The 18,718-nt window shown below is 38.1% G+C and overlaps 1 protein-coding gene across 6 annotated transcripts in view; it reads left to right on the top strand.

The window, feature by feature from the left end:
* Positions 1-18,718, top strand: part of SIPA1L1 (signal induced proliferation associated 1 like 1) — a 201,353-nt gene that overhangs the window by 67,785 nt on the left and 114,850 nt on the right. For 5 of the 6 annotated variants that reach the window (XM_054276442.1, XM_054276441.1, XM_054276445.1 and 2 more), the window contains one exon: positions 14,977-15,062. The exons of the other annotated variant lie outside the window; for it this stretch is intronic. The gene's annotated coding sequence lies outside the window, so the exon portion shown is untranslated. The remainder of the gene's footprint in view (positions 1-14,976; positions 15,063-18,718) is intronic. 6 annotated transcript variants of the gene reach the window in all.

The following is an 18,718-nucleotide window of genomic DNA, read 5'->3' as shown; positions in this document are numbered from 1 at the left end:
CATCAGTCTGTTGGATGTCAGAAAAAACAAATAGATTTCTTATGTGAGACAATCTGCCTTGTAGTTGTTGCAGTTGCCTTGAAGGATGTTGTTGTATCAAAAGCATCAGTTTAAAACTCTCCTTCTGAAACACTGTCAGCATAACCTGCTGCATCGTGTTGGCAGAGGTTGAGCTTCTGACGTTTGACTTCTGGTAGTGATAAAACATTTCAGAGGACCTATATACTGGAAACAAATATATTTGTTCACAGATCTAGCAGGGCCCTTGGAAAAGGGTATTTTAATTATTTTGTCTTTTCCCTTGAGGAGTTTTACCTTTTCATTTGCTATCATCTTGAGTGTTGAGTTATACACACAATCATTATTGGGTTTTTTTTTTTGATGTATAGCTCTCAAAGTTACCACAGAGGAGAAAATAGTGTCCATGTCCTTGGCAACATACAAAAAAATATTTTTTTTAAAAATGAAGTTTGTGGTTCCAAGAGGCTATTTAGAATCATGATACTAGTGAACCCTGTAGTGGGGCATGCATGCACAGTGAAAAAAAGCTGTCTTGAGCTATGAAGAGCAGTCTTAGTAGTTTAACTTACTTATGGAAAGTAAATGAGTATTTTTTCCCCCTACTATGTTTGGATTCCACAGTCTAGGGTTCTTGTCACATACTTTCTGTAAAGAATGATGAGGTAATTAAACTTCATTTTGCCTGTGGTCTTACCATGTTACACCACTGAAACAACGAAGCTGGTAAATTCCTTTTTATTATACACATGCAATTTTTTGTTCAAAGTGGAAATTTTTCTCTGTGGAATTTAAAAAAAAATTTAAATTCCATACTATAGCAAATCTAGTAATACGAAGTTATACTTAAAACCTAATTTATTTCCTCAGTAACAGTTACTGGGTACTGGTTGTTTAAGAATGCATAGGCTCGTGGTCCTATAAACCCAGTCTTGTTTACTGAAATTCTTGAAAGCTGCTTAATAATATGGTTATGTTCAACTCCCAGCATGTTTTACAGCTGGGAGTTGAACATAACCATGTTAACAAGCAGCTTTTTTTAGGAATAGTATCACACTCCAATAAAGCTGATACATGTTTGTTTCAAATACAGAATCTTAATTTGTTTTGTAAGAATATTTAGGTGCAAAACATTCAGCAGCATCAACTTAGTTTTGTTAATTCCCCACATTGTTCTGTAGATGCTGGCGGACTAAAACTTGTGAAATTCTTCATGAAACTTAACCTCAGAGCTGAACTTAAAATGAAGAAGAGGACTGTGGGGAGGGAAGAGGAAGAGATGGCCACTGTGTGCAAGTGGCTGATGTTGACATTAAGTTATATATTGTTGGTTTTAGCTGTACTGTTATTTTCCTGTTGACAGGTTGAAGTCCTGTGGCTTCATTTGTTCACTAGTAAAAAAGTTTTGTTGGGTGGGGTTGAGGTGGAAAAGGCTTTGCCTTGATGATTCTTGCTTTTTCTCAGGGATGTGTTTAAGAGTACATAGTGCTGTGTTCCCTGCAAAGGAAGGCAGGAGCTATTTGGGTACTGTTTCTCTGAATGGCCAGGAGGAGAGTTGTACAGAATTATGTTCCTTCCTTACATTTTGCAGGTTTTAATTTTTTTCCCCAGAGATTTCCCCAAGGTTTAGTTGGTGATTATACAAAGGATTTCTTTTATTAGGACTGTGTAGGTTTGTAGTTCAATTTGCTTCCCTGAGGAGTCTGAAGAAATTTAGGAAGAACCCATGCAATTAGTGCTTACAGTCTTGGCCTCTTTATAAAAAAAGAAGGGTGTTCCTTGAGGAGTGCACTTTTATATATTTTGAATGCATGTACTTGTGCACACAAGCACCTGTGAGTCAAAGAAAATTGATATATTGGATGTGTGTATGTTCCCAAGTTAGTGATTGCCTTCTGCAATGTATTTGTACTGTGATATTGCAATGATATCTACAGTAATTATCTTTAAATGCAGAAAAAGAAGTAGAAAGTGCTTAGCCTACTTTTATGTTCTTTTATGCTCAAAAACAGTGTGGTGAATTAGTAGAAGTCGGTATGTGATAATTGGAAGATTAGTTAATGTCTTTGAGAACTGGAGAATTGTAATAAAATCCTTCAGAAAAACAGGATAATATTCTTAATAGTTAAATGTGTCCATTTTAATAGGGAATGGGTGTTCATAATAAAAGTCTCACCTTCATTTCATTGTGTATGAGACTGGAGGGGTTGGATATTCAGAAGGTAAGTGTATGTGAGTGAATGAAGAGAGGAAAGCCTGGATCTCATTAATTCTTGGCTATCTCTAAGCTGGTGAGGGTTTTATGCTTTGACATGTTTTTTCTTAGTCCGAAAAGGTTATTTAATAGTATGGATTGTAATGATCCATACTCTTTTCTGCAACAGGCACCTGTTGAATAGGCAGGCCAAGAATGAGGCATGCTATGTCTGCAAACTTCCTAATTCCAGAATGGTTAGGCACACCCAAGTTAGCATTAATCTACCTAGCCTGGATTTAAAATGATTGCAAAGATTTAACAGCATGGATTTTAGTATAGCCTGTTTGAGGCTCACTGGAAGTCTGGAGGCTTAATCACTGCAATCCTGTGCCCTGGAAATTGAGGGTTTTGTAAAACTGAGTTCTGTAGCTCATGTAAATGTGGAGAGCTGTTGGTAGATTAAATACATACATTATTCTGTGGATTTTTCCTAGCTCTCCCCTTAAGGTGGTAGTAGTATGACTTGGAACTAGTAAGTATGTACTTAGTACTTTGTATGATTACACATGTATACTGATTAATAAACAAGATGTTTTCTGTTTATTAAACAGGAAAGCAGCTGATTCTGCTATATTTAACATTTTATGGGACTGGCTGGTGAAGAATGAGCAATTGTCGTGTTTTGATTTTTATGCATTGTTCAGCTTGCACATTTCTAAAGTACATTGTGCTGTGCTTCTTAAACTTGAACAGCAGCACAATTTTGCAGTTCAATATTTTCACTGTTTCAGGTGAGTAATAAGAATCAGCAGTTAAATAAATCTGAGACATTGAACGGATGTGATATTTGTGAGTTCCACAGACGTGGAAACCTAAGAAATGCCTCAGTAAGTTCATGTACTGAATAAAGCACCAAAACCCAACTATGAAAAAACCAAACTAAAAGAAACCAACAAAAATAAACAGTCCCTCTCCCTCTCCAAAAAAACAAACCCCCACAACCAAAGAGGCAACAAACAAAAACCGGCAAACCCCTGACAGAAGAGACAATAGAGCAGCAAAATTTCGACTGCTAGTGTTATATCCCTGCTTTTTTACCTGAAGAGAGCCAAATACTTTATTCCTTTGTAAAGTGTTTTGAGAACACATGGAACTTCTACTACTACAACTGCACTGACCATGAGATTTCCTAAATTCTTGCTTCTGAACAGATGCATCAGCTTGAAATACCGCATTTCTGTAGAAAGTTTCAAAGACAGTGTTTCTGGCAACTCAGAGGTGGACAATTCTGAAATGATTTCACTACCTAAAAGCAAAAAGGTGTCCATTCAGTGGTAGTCCTTTTATAACTCTCCTTGATCAAATTCCTTCCTTCTCTTGATTGCTCCCTTCTTACATACATTGTAATTTTTTTCCTCCAGTTTTTCGGTACCCTTTTTGAGCTGTAAAACTGAATTTCTCTGTGCCAGACAAAGTAAAGTAACTGCTTTGCTCTCTTAATTGGTGTTCTCTTGTTTAAACAGTAGTGGCTTAAGATTAGCCACAGCTATGTGTTTCGAGTTTTCTGTTGGGAACACAGATTCAAGGAAGCTGACTGGTAAATTGGAGTGATGCTCAGAGCTGTCACCTGTGAAGATCAGAATTCACACTTTCCACTTGAGATCAGAGAAGATCAGCTTGCTTTTCAGCCTAATTGTATTCACTTCTTATGCATAATGCAAACCCACAACTTAACTCTGCTCCATTTGATGAAAGATAAAGATCAGTGCCTACTAGACAGTGTGATGCTAGCTTTACAGATCCCATCAGCATCAGGCATTAGTCATGGTTTTTTATGTATAAAACATAGCATGCATGTCTGTACACATCATAATGGAAATGCATAGATTTAGTGCAGAATACTGGGTTGGCAGGGACCTCAAGGATTATCTGGGCCAATCTTTCTTGGCAAAAGCGCAATTCTATAGACAACGATGACCCAGCACTCTGTCCTTCCAAATCTTAAAAGTGTCTGATGTTGGGAAATACACTACTTCTCTAGGAAGATTATTCCAATGGCTGATGGTTCTCAGTATGAAAAATTTCCCTCATGTCCAATTGGAATCTCCCCAGAAGCAACTTGTGCCCATTACCCTTTGTCTTTTCTGTGTGAATCCTTGGAAAGAGGGAAGTCTTAGTTGTCTTTGTAGCAGTAATAGTAATGCAATTAATAAGTAGTGCTTCCTAATAATCTTGCTGTGTGTAGATTTTATAGCATGTTGATCTCTCTAGTCTTTTGCCCTGTGTATGTAGATGAATTTGTCATCAGTTACTAGTTCATTCTGTCAATTCCTTGTGTAAAGACTGGGTACTAATACACAGCTCTTTGGTACCTCAAAGCTGGGCTATTTATTACATTGACCTTTAATACCACTAATACATCTTTTCATGGAGTCTTTTACAGCTTATATATTTTTTTTAAACAAAGGGAGCTTTCAATTTTGATTCATCAGAGTAGTTGAAAAATCAGCTTTGGCTTCATGCATAGCATATTTACAGAGGCTTTATGTGTTTGAGCTGTAGTCTCTGATGCCTGCTCATCTGCAATAGAAAATGAAAGGAGAAGAAGCAGGGTTCATAGTTAAGTCTCATCAAGTTACATTTTTGCATCTATATGTATATATTAGAAAACATTCAAGAGGAGACGTTTCTCTAAACTGGCAAATCTAGGGTGGCAAAGACTTTTAAAGTTGAGGAATTTCTTGGATAGAATTAAATTGGATGTGGCATGGTGGATTTATTGCTGTTGGTATTTTCTGTGTGTGTGCCTGCAAACCTTCAGAGATCATGTGAGAATGGTCCCCTCCTTTAGCCACATCAGTGTCCCATAGTTAGTGAGGCTCAGTGTTGGGATGGGTCAGGTGTCCAAGGCTGCCCCTAGAGCATGCTGGCCTGGCCAGCCTTTAGTTCCTTCATTCCATCTGCACACAAAAGAAAGGCAGGAAAGCTACTTCTTCATCTGGTTGTTGGACCAAGCTGTTTACTTTGTCGTGCACATGTGAAGTGTTTGGATGCTTCTGCTTGTGTAGCTGTGACACAAGAAATGCTGGAGAGGACTACACATTTTTATTTTTTCCCCCCTTGTTTTGGGATTTTTTTAAAGATAGCCTTGTCATTATTGGTGTAGCATTGCTCTTAAACACTTTGATTTCTTTGTGTGATAGTGATACCTTAGGAAAGCAGCCACAGTTGTTCTTACTTCCTCTTGTTGCTTTGTTCTTGGTAATATGTTTCTAAAGCCTGTAGACCAGAGGTGCAGTAAGCTTGTATGTCTGTGTGGTAGTATAGGTATAATTTTTCAGATTATGAGGAAGCACTGAATAATCATTGTTTGATATAGTCTTTTTATTTGCGTTATTTCTTGTTCGGTTTTCTTACTGTGCTCTTTTTTCCTTTATTTTTCTCTACTGCTTTTCAGCATTTATTTTCTTGAGCATATCTTTAACATTTTATTCCTCTTTTTCTCCCCTCTGGTGCTTAGGCTAGAGCTCTTGCAGAAGTTTGCTGAGGAGAAAGGTTGAAGTTTAGCAGCAGAGCACTGTTCCCTCCTCTGAGAAGGGAAAACTGCTTTAACCTCTCTTCTCTGAGATAAATTGCTCTTGAGAGGAGGTTGTGTGGAAGAAAGATGAACTGCAGCTAAAGCCTGAGGACTTTGCTGGATGGGATTAATTTAGAATCAGAAGCTTATTGCATTTTAAAAAACATTTACATGCTTAGCTGTGCTGGGAGTATAAAGGGAGAGAGTGTGCATTGGAGATCTTTGCTCCTTGTATCTGTTCTTGACTATAAAAGGGAAGCAGAGGTACATTTGGTTAGACTGAAAATTTGAGAGAGAGAAGAGCATGTAAATGCAGTGGCTATTTAATATATTTGTTGTAGAGTTAAGTTGTGAGCCATGTGCTCTTTCTTGGATTATTTTGTAAAGCAGTTGTCATGTTTTCATTACTAAAGGTTAATTTGAGGTTTTTAGCTTTGCTTTTATTAAAATGGCTTGGATATAGAAGGTAATGTTGAGGCTCTTGACCATCTTCAGAGACATTACAAAGGTATTCCAAAAAGCTGGTTAAATATTTGGACAAGTTGGATACATTTTCTCATACACTGAAATTTAACTGTTTTCCTTCATCCAGAAGTCCAGTTAGCTTACTCTGGTCAAATCCAAGTTCCCTCTCCAGAAGTGTGTTGCATCTGGCAGAGCACAGCAGCAGATGTAAGAGGAGGAAGATAGCATGGATTTGTAGCTGTAGACTTAATCTCTTCTATCTCAGGACTTTCTGAATCAGGAAATCCAGTATCCTTTGCTCTTTGTTGCCTTTCTCTTATACTTCCTAATTCTGCAAGAGCTTTTTTTATTGGGAAGAGCAGAAGTGCATGTGGTACTGATGACAGAAGTCATACATGGTGATATGATGGAGAACCGATGTTCTTCCCGGAGTAATTCCTAATGCTGTCAATGAATGGATGTTGGTTTTATGTTACTGGGGGTTTTTTTTGTGAGTGTTGGAGTATAATTTGGTGGATACACATATCTTCATAGTTTAAATATAAAGAATTCTACAATGAATTGAGAAAGGCCAGGTAGTATTTAAATGGGTTTGATTTTCATATTTGATTATCTGTTTGGTACAGTCACCTAACCGTGGGTGCTTCAGAGCTGCAAGGCATTGCAGCATGTACAGTATTCCAGAGTTTGGGCTCCTGTAGTCCTGGTTAGGGCTTAAACTCTCCTAAGCTTACTCTGGATCAATGATACCTCTGCTGATGTGTCCAGAGGTGTGCTACTGCATTTTTGTTACCTATTTCAACTGTTACTCCATGTTCACCAACTAATATGAGCTCTTCATTTTTTCTGGGATAGTTGTACAGTTACATACCTTGAGTCCAGAGGGGGCCCCAGAGAATAAACCAAATGGTCTCGGTGCTCTGAGGACACTTCGGCAGTTGTTCATTTACAGAGCAAAGAGGATTGTGGCTGATCTTCTTCTAATGTTTTTATATAATCAGGATTTAAGCTGTTTTCTGATTTTGCCTATTAAATGAAAACAGAGATTTAGTCTTTCCCTTGAATGAGTAGATTCCAGAGCAAATCAATGTAGAAAACCTTCAGAGACCCTTTAGAGACTTTACTGTGCATGTGGGAAATTGCAGGAGTGTATTAGTACATACTTTGAAATTTTGGTATGAAAGGGGTCAACAAAATCTGAGGGTGCTAGAGAAGCTGCTTGCTCTTTTGTGACCAAATGACTACTGTTACTGCTTTTATATTTTTCCTGACAGATTTTTTTTTTGTCCAGAATTCTATTACGAGAGAAATAGAAGTTTTTTTGTCCTTTGGTAAGCTGTCATAAATTGACATTTTTCTCTTCCCTTTTTAAAATAAAACCAATCCTTGAGGCTGAGGTTTGGGTTTGGTATTCTAGCTGTGAGCCTTATAGAGATTGCTGCACATTCTGTCATCTCAACTGAAAACACAGTTTACCTATAAAACAATTTTAGTCTGTTAATATTTGTGCAGGGGTTGTGCTTCTGTTCTAAATTGACTGGTGAGGTTTTGAAACAATACATCTTGCTTGGCGTTTGGATTGTTGGTGCAGCTCAGGATCATCCTGATCATGGCTGATATGAATTAAAAATATCCTGCTTTTATGACTAGACAAGTCAGCTGAAATAAACAGTTTTCATTTTTTCTTATTTAATCTGTATTTGATTGCTTTTTTAAAGTTAACTTTGTGGCTTACAATACTAGTTTAGTGTAGCACAAATGCACCAGGCCTGCCATTTTAATTTAGTGTTTGAAAAATAGTGTTTGTATAGTAAGTACAACTGACAAGGAATTAAAGAACTATATTGGAATGCTTTTAGTGGTAAGTAGTACAAAAAAAAATCAGAAACAGCTATGTCAAAATGTACTTTGTGGTAGAGGAGCATACATGAGTGCATAGGATTTATTTTGAGTTTCATAGGAGCAAAAGTTAAAATGTATTGAAGCATAGAGACATTACTTTTTCTCTTGCTTAAACTGATGTATTTCATATTACACTGGACAGTGGTCATTTGGAGAAATTTTTTGCCTGATTTGAGTGGCTAAAAAGCTCCTTTATATCTATAATGTTTAATAATAATTATTTTCCTAAGTTCCTTTTATTAGTCTGAGGGATTTTGCAGTATGTGTTCTAATGCATGATTTATATTGATAAGAGTATACAGGGTAATGGTAGATCTGGCAAGATCAGGTGAGAGCAAGAGTAACCTCAGAATCATTTGCCTTTATTGTAACAGAGTACAGTCAATATAAAATGTAACACATAGACCAATATTTTGTGTTCATATAGACCAGATGGTGCTTTCATGTGTTTGGATAGGTACACACTGATAAATTCAGTAATGAACTAACTTTTTTTGCCATAAAGTGTCTAATGTAAAATTACCTTTATTTTAACTAAATACTTCACAAAGAAGCTCGACAATCCCCTACCCCCATTGCCAAACCAAAAAGCAAACCTAAGTTCTAGGAAGTTTATTTGTGGTGATCTGAGGCCACTGGCTAATGTTGTCAAGATTGAAAATCCTCACAGTGATGTAGGATTTATTTTCTGGACTTCAGTAGATGTTTGGACAGCTGTTTATTCTCTAATACAATGTTGTTCTGTTTTCTGTGTGTTTTGTGGTTAAGAGAGAGAATTCTTAAAGATATACTCGATATGCAGAAATCCTGTTGTCTGAATATGGAAATGCTAGACTAGGAGCCATGACCTGTAAATTTGCCAGCTTGCCACAGATTAGTAATACTGCTGTCTCTTTTAATTGCTGGGATTTCTGCATAAAGTACTTCTTTGCCTTTTGGAGGCACGGGGGCTTCACAAACTGATTTATCAGTTTGTGATAAATCAGTGGAGTTGGTGGTTGTGAAGACTGGTTGGACAGTGAGATGAGTGTTGCTATAATTAAGAGCTCACCACTGTTTGTTCTGTCTCACAAGTTCCTAAACAATAACAAAATGTAGGACACAAATAGTTTTAGGAATTGTTTCCTGATGGAAAATACAATGTTAGGAGAGAGGTCAGCCCTCTGTAAGGCAATGGTAAAATCATTGCTATTCCCGGTTTTCAATAGTATTTACCTCCCTTTTGTTGTAACAATGCTGCCCTGTTCAGGTGGATATGCTAATCTGTGGAGCTAACATGTTTTACTTTTACTATGTTGTTGAATGTTTTTCTCTAATTTGTTTGCCAGATTCTTTGTTTTCTCTCTAAATGCAAATGTGAGGTTTGCTTTTAAACCTTTACAAAATCTGCCATGCATCCAGTTAGGTAATTAGAATGTTTTGAGTTCTGTTTCTGAAAATGGGAGCTAGTGCATCTGAAAACACTGCCTTTTGCCTATAGTATCAGAGAAAGAGCACTTTTTTTTTGTACATAGGCCAGTGGTTGCCTCCTTTCCTCTTGCAGTACTGCAGGTACTGTTTCTGCAAGTGGAGGAGTTTCGCATTCCTTATCATGTGTGACTGTTGGACCCAGGTCTCGTGGTCTGGTTTCACAGATGATGTGGAATAGCCCTGAAGGTGTAATCAAAGTCTTGTTCTGTCCATCAGCAAATATTTTCACATGATATGTAAGGAGTCTTGGGTTTTCAGACAGCTTTTGTAATTCTGGCTTTTAGATCTCTGAACTAATAAATATGCATATGTATTTTTAAAGGAAAAGGGGAATGCTGCCTGTTTGTGGCTTTCTGACTGCTGTAGGTGTGTGTGTGTTTGCCACTTGGTTTCAACACATGGATTCATAGAAACTAGTGTGTATATGTGAAAAATGTACTAGCCTTACATTTCTGGCAGGAAAGAATGTTGCTGAAGGCATTGGCGTGGTGGTTGTCTAAAATCTAAACAAGCATTTCTGGAAGTCTGAATTTTTGCAAAGGCTGAAAGATGGTGTGATATTTCAGTATGGGCTGTTGACATTCCAGCTCTAGTAATTGCTTGAAGTCTGTCTGATGTAAATATGTACTGATTTGGTCAATGGTCAAGTATGAGTTAGAATTTTGTTGCTCGTTCACAGGACAGCTGAAAAATAAAATCAAACCTAAAATACACGTGGGACAGACCCAAAATAAGCGTGTGCGTACACACCTGTTAGTAAAGTCTAAATTGTTTTACATTAATGGTGTAAACACAGGGTATGATACCAGCTGGAGTCCGAATGCAACTGCTGTCTAGAAGGAAAAAATCCTCACATTGAACCTTGTTTTAAATTTTAACTGCATTAAAAATGAATTGCAAAGTGTGAATTGCCAAGTAGAATTAGTACAAATATCAGTAATAATGTTGAGTATGAAATCAATTCTATTTTAAAAATTCCATGTTAATTTTACAAGAAGATCAAGAAAAGAGGAAACTGAAATTGGAAGGAATTTTTCTATTTGTGGAGGGAAGGTGAAGGGAAGGAGAAATCTTTTTTAATGTGCACTGTCATCTAAAATAAATCATAGAAATGAGTTCATAAAGACTGTGGTTTTTTTCCCATTTACTGTAGATAAGACACCTCTTGGAAAGTCAAATAACTCTAGTGAGAAGACAAAGGATTTTTTCTTCCAGTTGTTATCAATCTCTTTTTAGTCGTCTTAGAACTAGATTTTCAGGATTTGTTCCTTAGAATACACAAGAATGATGTATGTGGTATTTCAGTGCTAGGACAATGGTGTTGACTAGACTTGAAACAGCTTAACCTCATGTGATCAGTAGTCTTACCACCTTCTCAAATTGTATTTGGCTTTCAAGATGAATATCAGGTTCATGACTCTTTAGTCTCTGATCCTGTGTAGCTTCTCTTTTCTGCTTTATTACTCTTAATATGGATGCTTCTGCATGTGGGTAGGTTTTTTATTTAATTATCTTTTTCAGAGTTACAGTATTTGGTTTTGCTCTCACTTTACATGGATGTTATCAAGTGTGTTTTAGAATCTGTGAGTTCTTAAGCTCACTTAGGATCATCTCCTTCATATTCCTTGCAACTTCTGCCCCCTTTCCCTGTCTCCACCACCTCCCTAGTTTGGTGTCATTTGTAGGTTCTTCAAGGGTGCCTGTGTTTGATCACCAAAATTAATAAACTAAACAAAATCTGCTACAGGTCAAATTCTAGCTGCACCAACCCAAAATGCTTTCTGTTTTGGTTTATTTTTTTATACTCAGCCATTGGTTTTCTGAAAGTGAATCCTCCAGTAGTTACCATTATCTACACTAATTATTTTGGAATTATAGTCTCCAGGTTATGTTCAACAGTAGTTGAACTTGCATAAGCTGCACCTGCTACTTCAGTAAGACATTTACCCAAGAGAGAACACTGTATTGTTTTGAGGCTTCCTAGCTCTCAGTTATCTTTTTCCCCTAACTTAAATCACTCTTCTTTTTCCCCAGCAATGTATCTGAATCTTTCTAAGCATCAGAACTACATTGTTTGTCTTGCTACTTAAGTAATTTCCCACTTCCCTACTATTGCTATGAGACACATACTCTATTTCGTATTGCTCTGGGATCCCTATCTTACTGGTCCTCAAAGCAAGTCAGTAATACCTTAGAAATAATTTAGACTAGTTCTTTTATATATCCTAGTGTACATTATTGTAAGTAGCTGGCTTAAACTATGCATTAATTTTTCCAATTCAAACATGGGTTTGGGTTTCTTTAAGGAGAATTATTTTGAGTGTTTTATGCTAACTTTTTGGCCTCTTCCTTGTGGAGCTTTAGAGTATTGGGGTCCCTCATTTTCTAGATCAGATTATACAATTGGTATTGTAGATTGTGCAATTGGTATTGGTATGTGCCACCACAATTTTATTTATTTCTGCAGGCTTTGACAGCCTGGGTAAGATCCAGAATCAATGTGTGGGCTGTCCAAGCCAGCATGCTATTGAAAAGGTGCCATTAAGCAACTCATTCTTAATGAACTGGAGAACAGTGTTGGTATTTCTCAGAATTAAAGAGATGATGCTTGTCTTTTGTTGTATTGGGAGTGTGATTTGTAGCCCCCCGCCCCCAGAGACACCTTGCAGAGCTCTTCTGGACTGGTATTTCACTCAGGAAGACTTGGAGGGAATAGCTAATTCTCTGTTGGTATTGCTAACCACCTACTTGTGTGTATGGTGTTTTTCTGCAGTTCCTATTTGGACAAGACTAAGACTGACTTAAAGGTCTTTTGCCTTAGTCAGAACAGCATAAAAGAGCACAGAGGAGGTTCTTGGCTTGCGAACATATAAAGTGCTGTACAAACGAATGGCTTTTATGACTATTTTTGTTGTACTATATCTGTCATTTGAGCAGACTTGCTGTAGCTTCAGGAACAGTGTTGCTAGGTATCTTCTAAATGTACCCTGTAACATAGGCCTTGGGGCTGTCTTGCTGAAAAGGTTTCCCCTTGTTCCTGGCTGGAACCACTTAGTGGAGGACGGGGCTTGAAAATGTCTGTTGAGATAACCGTAATGCAGCTACCTGTGCTGAGAACTGAAGCCATGGAGACCAGAGGTGAGGCAGAAATCTCTGACTTTTCTTCTAAATGGTTGCTGTTTAACAAATTTCTTAGTGAATTACTGATCCAGCACTGAGCATCCTTTGCTGGTGCTGCCAATTATATATTTGAGTGCTCTAACAGAACACTCAAAATCTCAGCTCCAAAGGATGGTACTCTATCTCTGCCTTTATTTAGTTCTGTGAAATAGACTATGCTGGTAAATTCAAGACATTAAAGAAGAATGGAAGAAAAACAGATGCAAATTCAATCTGGTTTAGTGGTTTTTTCCATGTAGGTTTTGTGATCACTTCTGCTTGACACATGAGCTTCTGTTTAATCTCTCATGTCTGGGAAGGCATTTTAAGTGGAAAACAAGTAGAAAATAATTCCAAATGGCTGGAGGACTGACAATGTAGTTCTGCATCAGAGTTTTATATTAGTTTGCCTGTTTTAATTGGAAAGGAAGTTTAAGGATATGTGCTAAAAATAAAAATTGCCAGACCTAAATCAACAGAATTCTGTCTCTGATCTTAGGAGAAAGTTGCATTTTTCAGTGAAGGTGGGTTTTCTTTTCTATTTATGTTTTTTCCCCATTGTTAATGGAATTAATCTCACTTACGAACAGCTGTTGAAATAATTGTGTGTGCTACTGAAATTGTAGTTGTTCTGTTTCCTTGAATCTCCCAAGCAGATTTAAAATTAATAACCAAAACAGAAAGCCACTGGAGTATAAAATAGCTTACACAATAGAAGTTGCAAATGGGAAAACAAAAATCTTGAGCTTGGCGTACAGATTAATTCACTGAATTCTTTTAAACTGTTGCCTTTTTGGAAGGGGTGGTCCAGGCTTTTCCCATCTGCTGATTTGATGGTTACTTCAGGATCTTTCACCCAGGAATAGTGGGAGAGTGCATGAAGTGTGAGCTGCAGGGCACAGCACATGCAGCTTGGTATTGCCTTGTTAAAGACAGAAGGAATCTCTTAGATGTTTTTCTTAGTTCAGATAATCAAATATTTAATGATGGCTGGTGTTGGTGTTGCAGTACTGGTTCTCATGCATTTGGAAAAAGTGTCCTGCAGTTGATTTTTGAAGCTGTTGTGTTGGGATTAGGTTTTACTACCTAAAATTTATCATTTTCTAAGTGACACAGCCTCATGAATGGAAGTAGCATATTTTGCATTGTCTGCCTACAGCTATGTTCCTTGCTGAGCCAGAGCAAGAGTTGCTTATCAGTGAGTCTTTAATTTTCTGAGGTTTGTAGCTTGTAGTGTTGCAAGTCAAATCTGCACAGGCTGATGGTTTGTCTTAACTACCATTCTGGAAATGTTAGTTTCAATATCTTGACTCATCAGTCAGCTTTGGGATTTACAGTGCAGGAAAAACACTCAGTATTTTATTTAGCTTAGTCTGCAGTTTAGATGAATAGCTCTAGCAGTCCCATCACCTGCAAGTTAGAGAGGGGCTGTTGTACTGTCAAGGAGCCGTCCCAATTCAAGCTTTTGTTGTCAAAGATTTTTAGCTTGGACAGGTTTTACACACTCATTTTAGGTTTACTATTCCAGTAGCTAAGTTTGGTGAAGGAGCTTTGTTTTGTCTCACTCCCAGTTTATTACAGTGGTGAGGCTTGGCAGGGTGTGCTGAGGCCCCTGAGCTCTGCCCCGTGCTGCAGTCGCAGCCTGAGGCGCTGAGGCTGTCCCGGAGGAGCGGGGACGCTGTGGGTGCGGGGACAGTGTGCGCGGTACCGCCCATGCTGGCAGCCAGCGCTCAGTGCAGAGAGGAGGCAGCTCAATCAAATACCGGGGGCTGAGGGGCAGAAAGGAAGGAGGAGATGCTAGGGTGGGACACAGAGGGCAAGCTCTCAGATGAGAGGAACAAAGACTGTGAAAGCCAGAGAGTGTTTTAGAGAAAAGGGCTACACAGGGAGCAGGACAAGGAGAGATGAGAGGAGCTGATTTATGAGCAGCAATGAATAACAAAAGGAGGTTCTGAGGATAGAAAAAATGTAAATAATTACTTGTTTGGGTTAAAAAAGTTCTGGATGGCCTGGAGCATCCCACTAGTACTAGAAAAATACTGCAGTTTGATACTGCTGGGATTTTGTGGCAGGTGTTCTCAATGGAAGGTTCTTTTTTTCAAGAATATCATTCTCCAACTCGTTGGCTATTTAGGTCTTGAATTGGTTAACCTGAACAAGAGTATTTTATCTCTATATTTTGTTTCAGTTTTACTAGCTGCTGCTTCTTTGAAGAGAGATTACCTGTGTCCTTCGTCAAATGCCTGTGGTATTTTCAAGAGGAACCATTCTTCTGTAAGTGGAGATTTTTCTATGAACATAAAATTAAAAACATGAATTAGTGGAATGCATTAATAGGAATGTGGGTGTGAAGAGAAGTCTCAAATGTTTAAAAACTGGATGCTTTTTGTACATAGTATGGTTTTCATGATTCATAATTGAGAATGATGATTGATGCTCAGGGGAAGCTACTTTCTTTTTCATTTGGTCATTTGAAATGAATAGTACACTTCTGTTATAAGCTCAGACATTGATGATAAAAGCAGTACTTGTCTGTCAACATTTGTGAAAAATAAGTCTCTGGAGATTTCTGAATGTTTTATTTAATGATGAGAATAGTGAATCTGTCCTGTCTAGTGTCTGGATGAGCTGTCTTTTATCAAAACATTATTAATTGATTTTTATACTTTACAGCTGTGTTTTGGGAATAAGTACTGGAAGCAAAGCCAAAAGCTCCATTCTGGATTTTAAGAGTCATACTGGAAAAGAGTTAAGGGATTGATTTAGTTTTCTATCTTAGAAATTTTGAGGAGGAGGAAAATGGAGGGACTTAAGCTGCCTATTAACTTTGTTTGCCAGCTGTCTCAAACTAGTTACATCCTCACAGGGGTATGGTTATCCATTTCTTGCAAAATACCTTGGTTTTTGAAGATAGGCATCCAGTGAGGCCTTTATTTTCGCTTAAATCTGTCATTAATGTTAAATTGTGGAAGTAGGGATTTACTGGGACTGCTGAACTGTAGATTTGTTTCTTCAGATAAGAATACTGTTGAGGCCAGTTGTGAGCTTTTCTAGAAATATGGAGTTTTACATTCTGGAGACATTCTATACATTAACCAATTCCTTAAACGTGTTTTGTCTTTAATCTGAAACTCATAGTGTAATGTCAGATGGTACAGTATGGATAAAGGACTGTGTATGTTTGTAACAAGGCTTGCTTCAGCTTGAGTAAGAGATATTCTGAGAGTTTTCTCCCCAGTTTGGAAATGCATTTTCAGGGAAATAAACACCTTCACAAATAACTATTCAACAGGAATTTGTGGGGTAAGTTAGCCCCTAGATGTATTTTGCCCTTACAAGGAGATATTCCTTTGAAGGTTCTGAAGCAGGTTAATTTCAGTTTAGTTGAGCCATGAGTTTTCTATATGCTTGTGTTTGCTTTTTCTCCTCCTACTTGGAAGGCATACATGCATTCTTAAAATCTTTAGGATATAGTATAGTTTGTTCTGCTGGTTTGGAAGCTGAGTGTACCTGTAATGTGAGGAGATGACTGTAGGCCAGAAATAAAGAAGATGGGAATGGAGATGGGAGGGTTCAGTCTCCCTGTTCCTGGCAATGGCCAGCTGCCAACTGGGCTGAAGCTGTAATGTTAAACTGCAGCTCTGGGCTCAGAGTGGGCCCCCAGCACAAGTTCTGTGGCCTCAGAGATGCCAGTGTCCCTTTTGTCCCTCACAGAGATTGGATAGATAATTGGGGAGGCCTTTAGACACCCTGAGAGCAGACACACACACACACACACAGAGTGCTGTTTTGTAGGCAGAAACATATGGAAGTGTGGAAATCAGCTGTTTATTCTCCGGCTGTAAGATAATGCTCAGAAATCCTGTGGTGCAGCACATTTTAGGGGACTATTCAGATGAAGTATTGAATTCCCTGGACTTGAGGGAGTCCAAGGAAAAGTGAGAGCTGTGTCTAGTACCATAATCCTTTTGCATGGTGTTGTGATGTATGTATCTCCAAATTGCTGTGTGCTCAGGAGGAGTCTTCCTGCTAGGACCCCTCTGTGGTGTCTTGAAATTTTTTGTGAGGGGATGGGCCTGCTGAGGACATGCAGCATGCACTGGAGGAGGGTTTTTACCTTTTCGGGTTACAGCTTTCTTCTTTCTGAAAGCCAGAAAAGCCACACTGAGGCAAGGGGGAACAGGAGGCGAGAAAGGCCAAATTTGGAAGGAGGGAGTTGGGTTAGACACAAGCCAGGGCTGCTTCAGCTGGCATTATAGGAATTGGGGTGGGGAAGAAAAGTGGGGTGCAGAAGGCTGTTGGGCTGTTCAGTTGGGAGGGGTTGTGGGGCTGGGGGTCACAAGTCAGTACCAGCCCTACATCCCCTGTGCTGTGACAGGGAAGACAGGTCTGAATGTGAAGGTGTTGGGAACTGCAGTGGCAATGGATTGATTCTTGCTTGTGTTGAACCATCTGTGCTTGTATGTTGTTTTTGTGCTTTCCTTTCAGTAATGACTTTTACCCAATTGTGGTTTTGTACATGTGCTAATCTTTGGAAAGAATTGTGTGAATGAGTTTTTCTTTTAATGAATAGTGGATGTTTTTTCTACTAAGTTTCATGTGGAAAAAGAGTGAAGAAATGTTTGTCTTGTACTAAAAACAGGGCCTCATCTGCTAATAGGAAGGATTTCCATCTACTATAATCTAACTGTATGGAAAAAGAAACTTGAAGAGTTTGTGGAGCACCTGTAGTTAAAAACTGCATCTAGGTGGCCTCTCCAAAAATCAGAATCATTTGCAGACTACTCGAAATGGGAAAAAAGGATTATCTGTACTAACAATCCTTTGAGAGAGAACTGTCCTGTGGTTATGAAAGCAGGGGTAAGAAATTTGTGCTCATATCTGTGTTGCCATAAACAGGCCAGTTCTAACCTTCATAGCTTTCTATATAATTGAAATTTTAAAATTCCCATCAGGCTTTTATTGGTATACAGAAGGAATGACAAATGCAGATTGCATAAACCTCCAGTGGTGAAACGTACAAAAATTAGAAGTGCCCCACACAAATCCATGGACATTTTGTCCCATCTGGAGAAAAACAACCCACCCGTGCCACGAGGGACACAGAAGTTGAAGCCTTAATTATTGGCTTAATTGCTCATATTTTTATAAAGAGACTTCACAGTATTTCAAGAGATCTGGCTTTCAGATGTACAGCTAGAGGGAATAATTTATGTGAAGGATTTTGAACTAAGAGATGATTTTACAAAAGAATTTTTTAAAGTGCATGCAACAAAAACTGAGAGCGTTTTGCTTCCACCTCTTTTATGTTAACATCTGTACTTACTTGTACCTAAGCTATTTTGTTTTCCCAGTTTTAATTCTTACCATCAGTTTCATCTAATCATCCAGTTAGTTTGTTTTAAAAAAAAAAGATGTAGGAATTTGCAGGTATTTTTGCAACAAATAATGTTTCAGAAGGATATTTATACAACAGCCAATAAAAATTGCTACTTTAAGGTTTATTTTGGTAAGATTTTTTTCCCAATCAGCCTCCTGTAGAGGTTTGAAAGTTTTCAGTTTTGGAGTGGATCTGCTTTGCCTGTCGTTAGACTTTCAGTACTTACAGCTGTATTTAACACTTGCAGACATTGAATACGGGAGGTTTATATCAAGCACTCAGAGCAGGGGTCAGTAAGAACATTTGTACCTGATGTGCTTCCTTGATCCTTACCAGCAGCATTTTAAAATGTTACAGGAAATGAAAGCAACTTCATCATTGTATTATGACAGTCAGATTTGCAGTGATTCTAAGTAGGTATAACCAAATATTCCTGTTCTATGGATATTTTCATATCACTGTAAATTAATTTTTGCTCTTTTTTAATGAAGGACTACTGGCTGTCACTGTCTTTCAGGTGCCTGTCAACATATCACCACAGCTCTTTTCA

This window comes from Melozone crissalis, unplaced genomic scaffold, assembly GCF_028551555.1.
Source record: "Melozone crissalis strain CALT ecotype California unplaced genomic scaffold, PUWL_Pcris_2 ptg000018l_1, whole genome shotgun sequence".
Lineage (NCBI taxonomy): Eukaryota > Metazoa > Chordata > Aves > Passeriformes > Passerellidae > Melozone > Melozone crissalis.
This window is presented reverse-complemented; position numbering and strand designations above follow the sequence as displayed.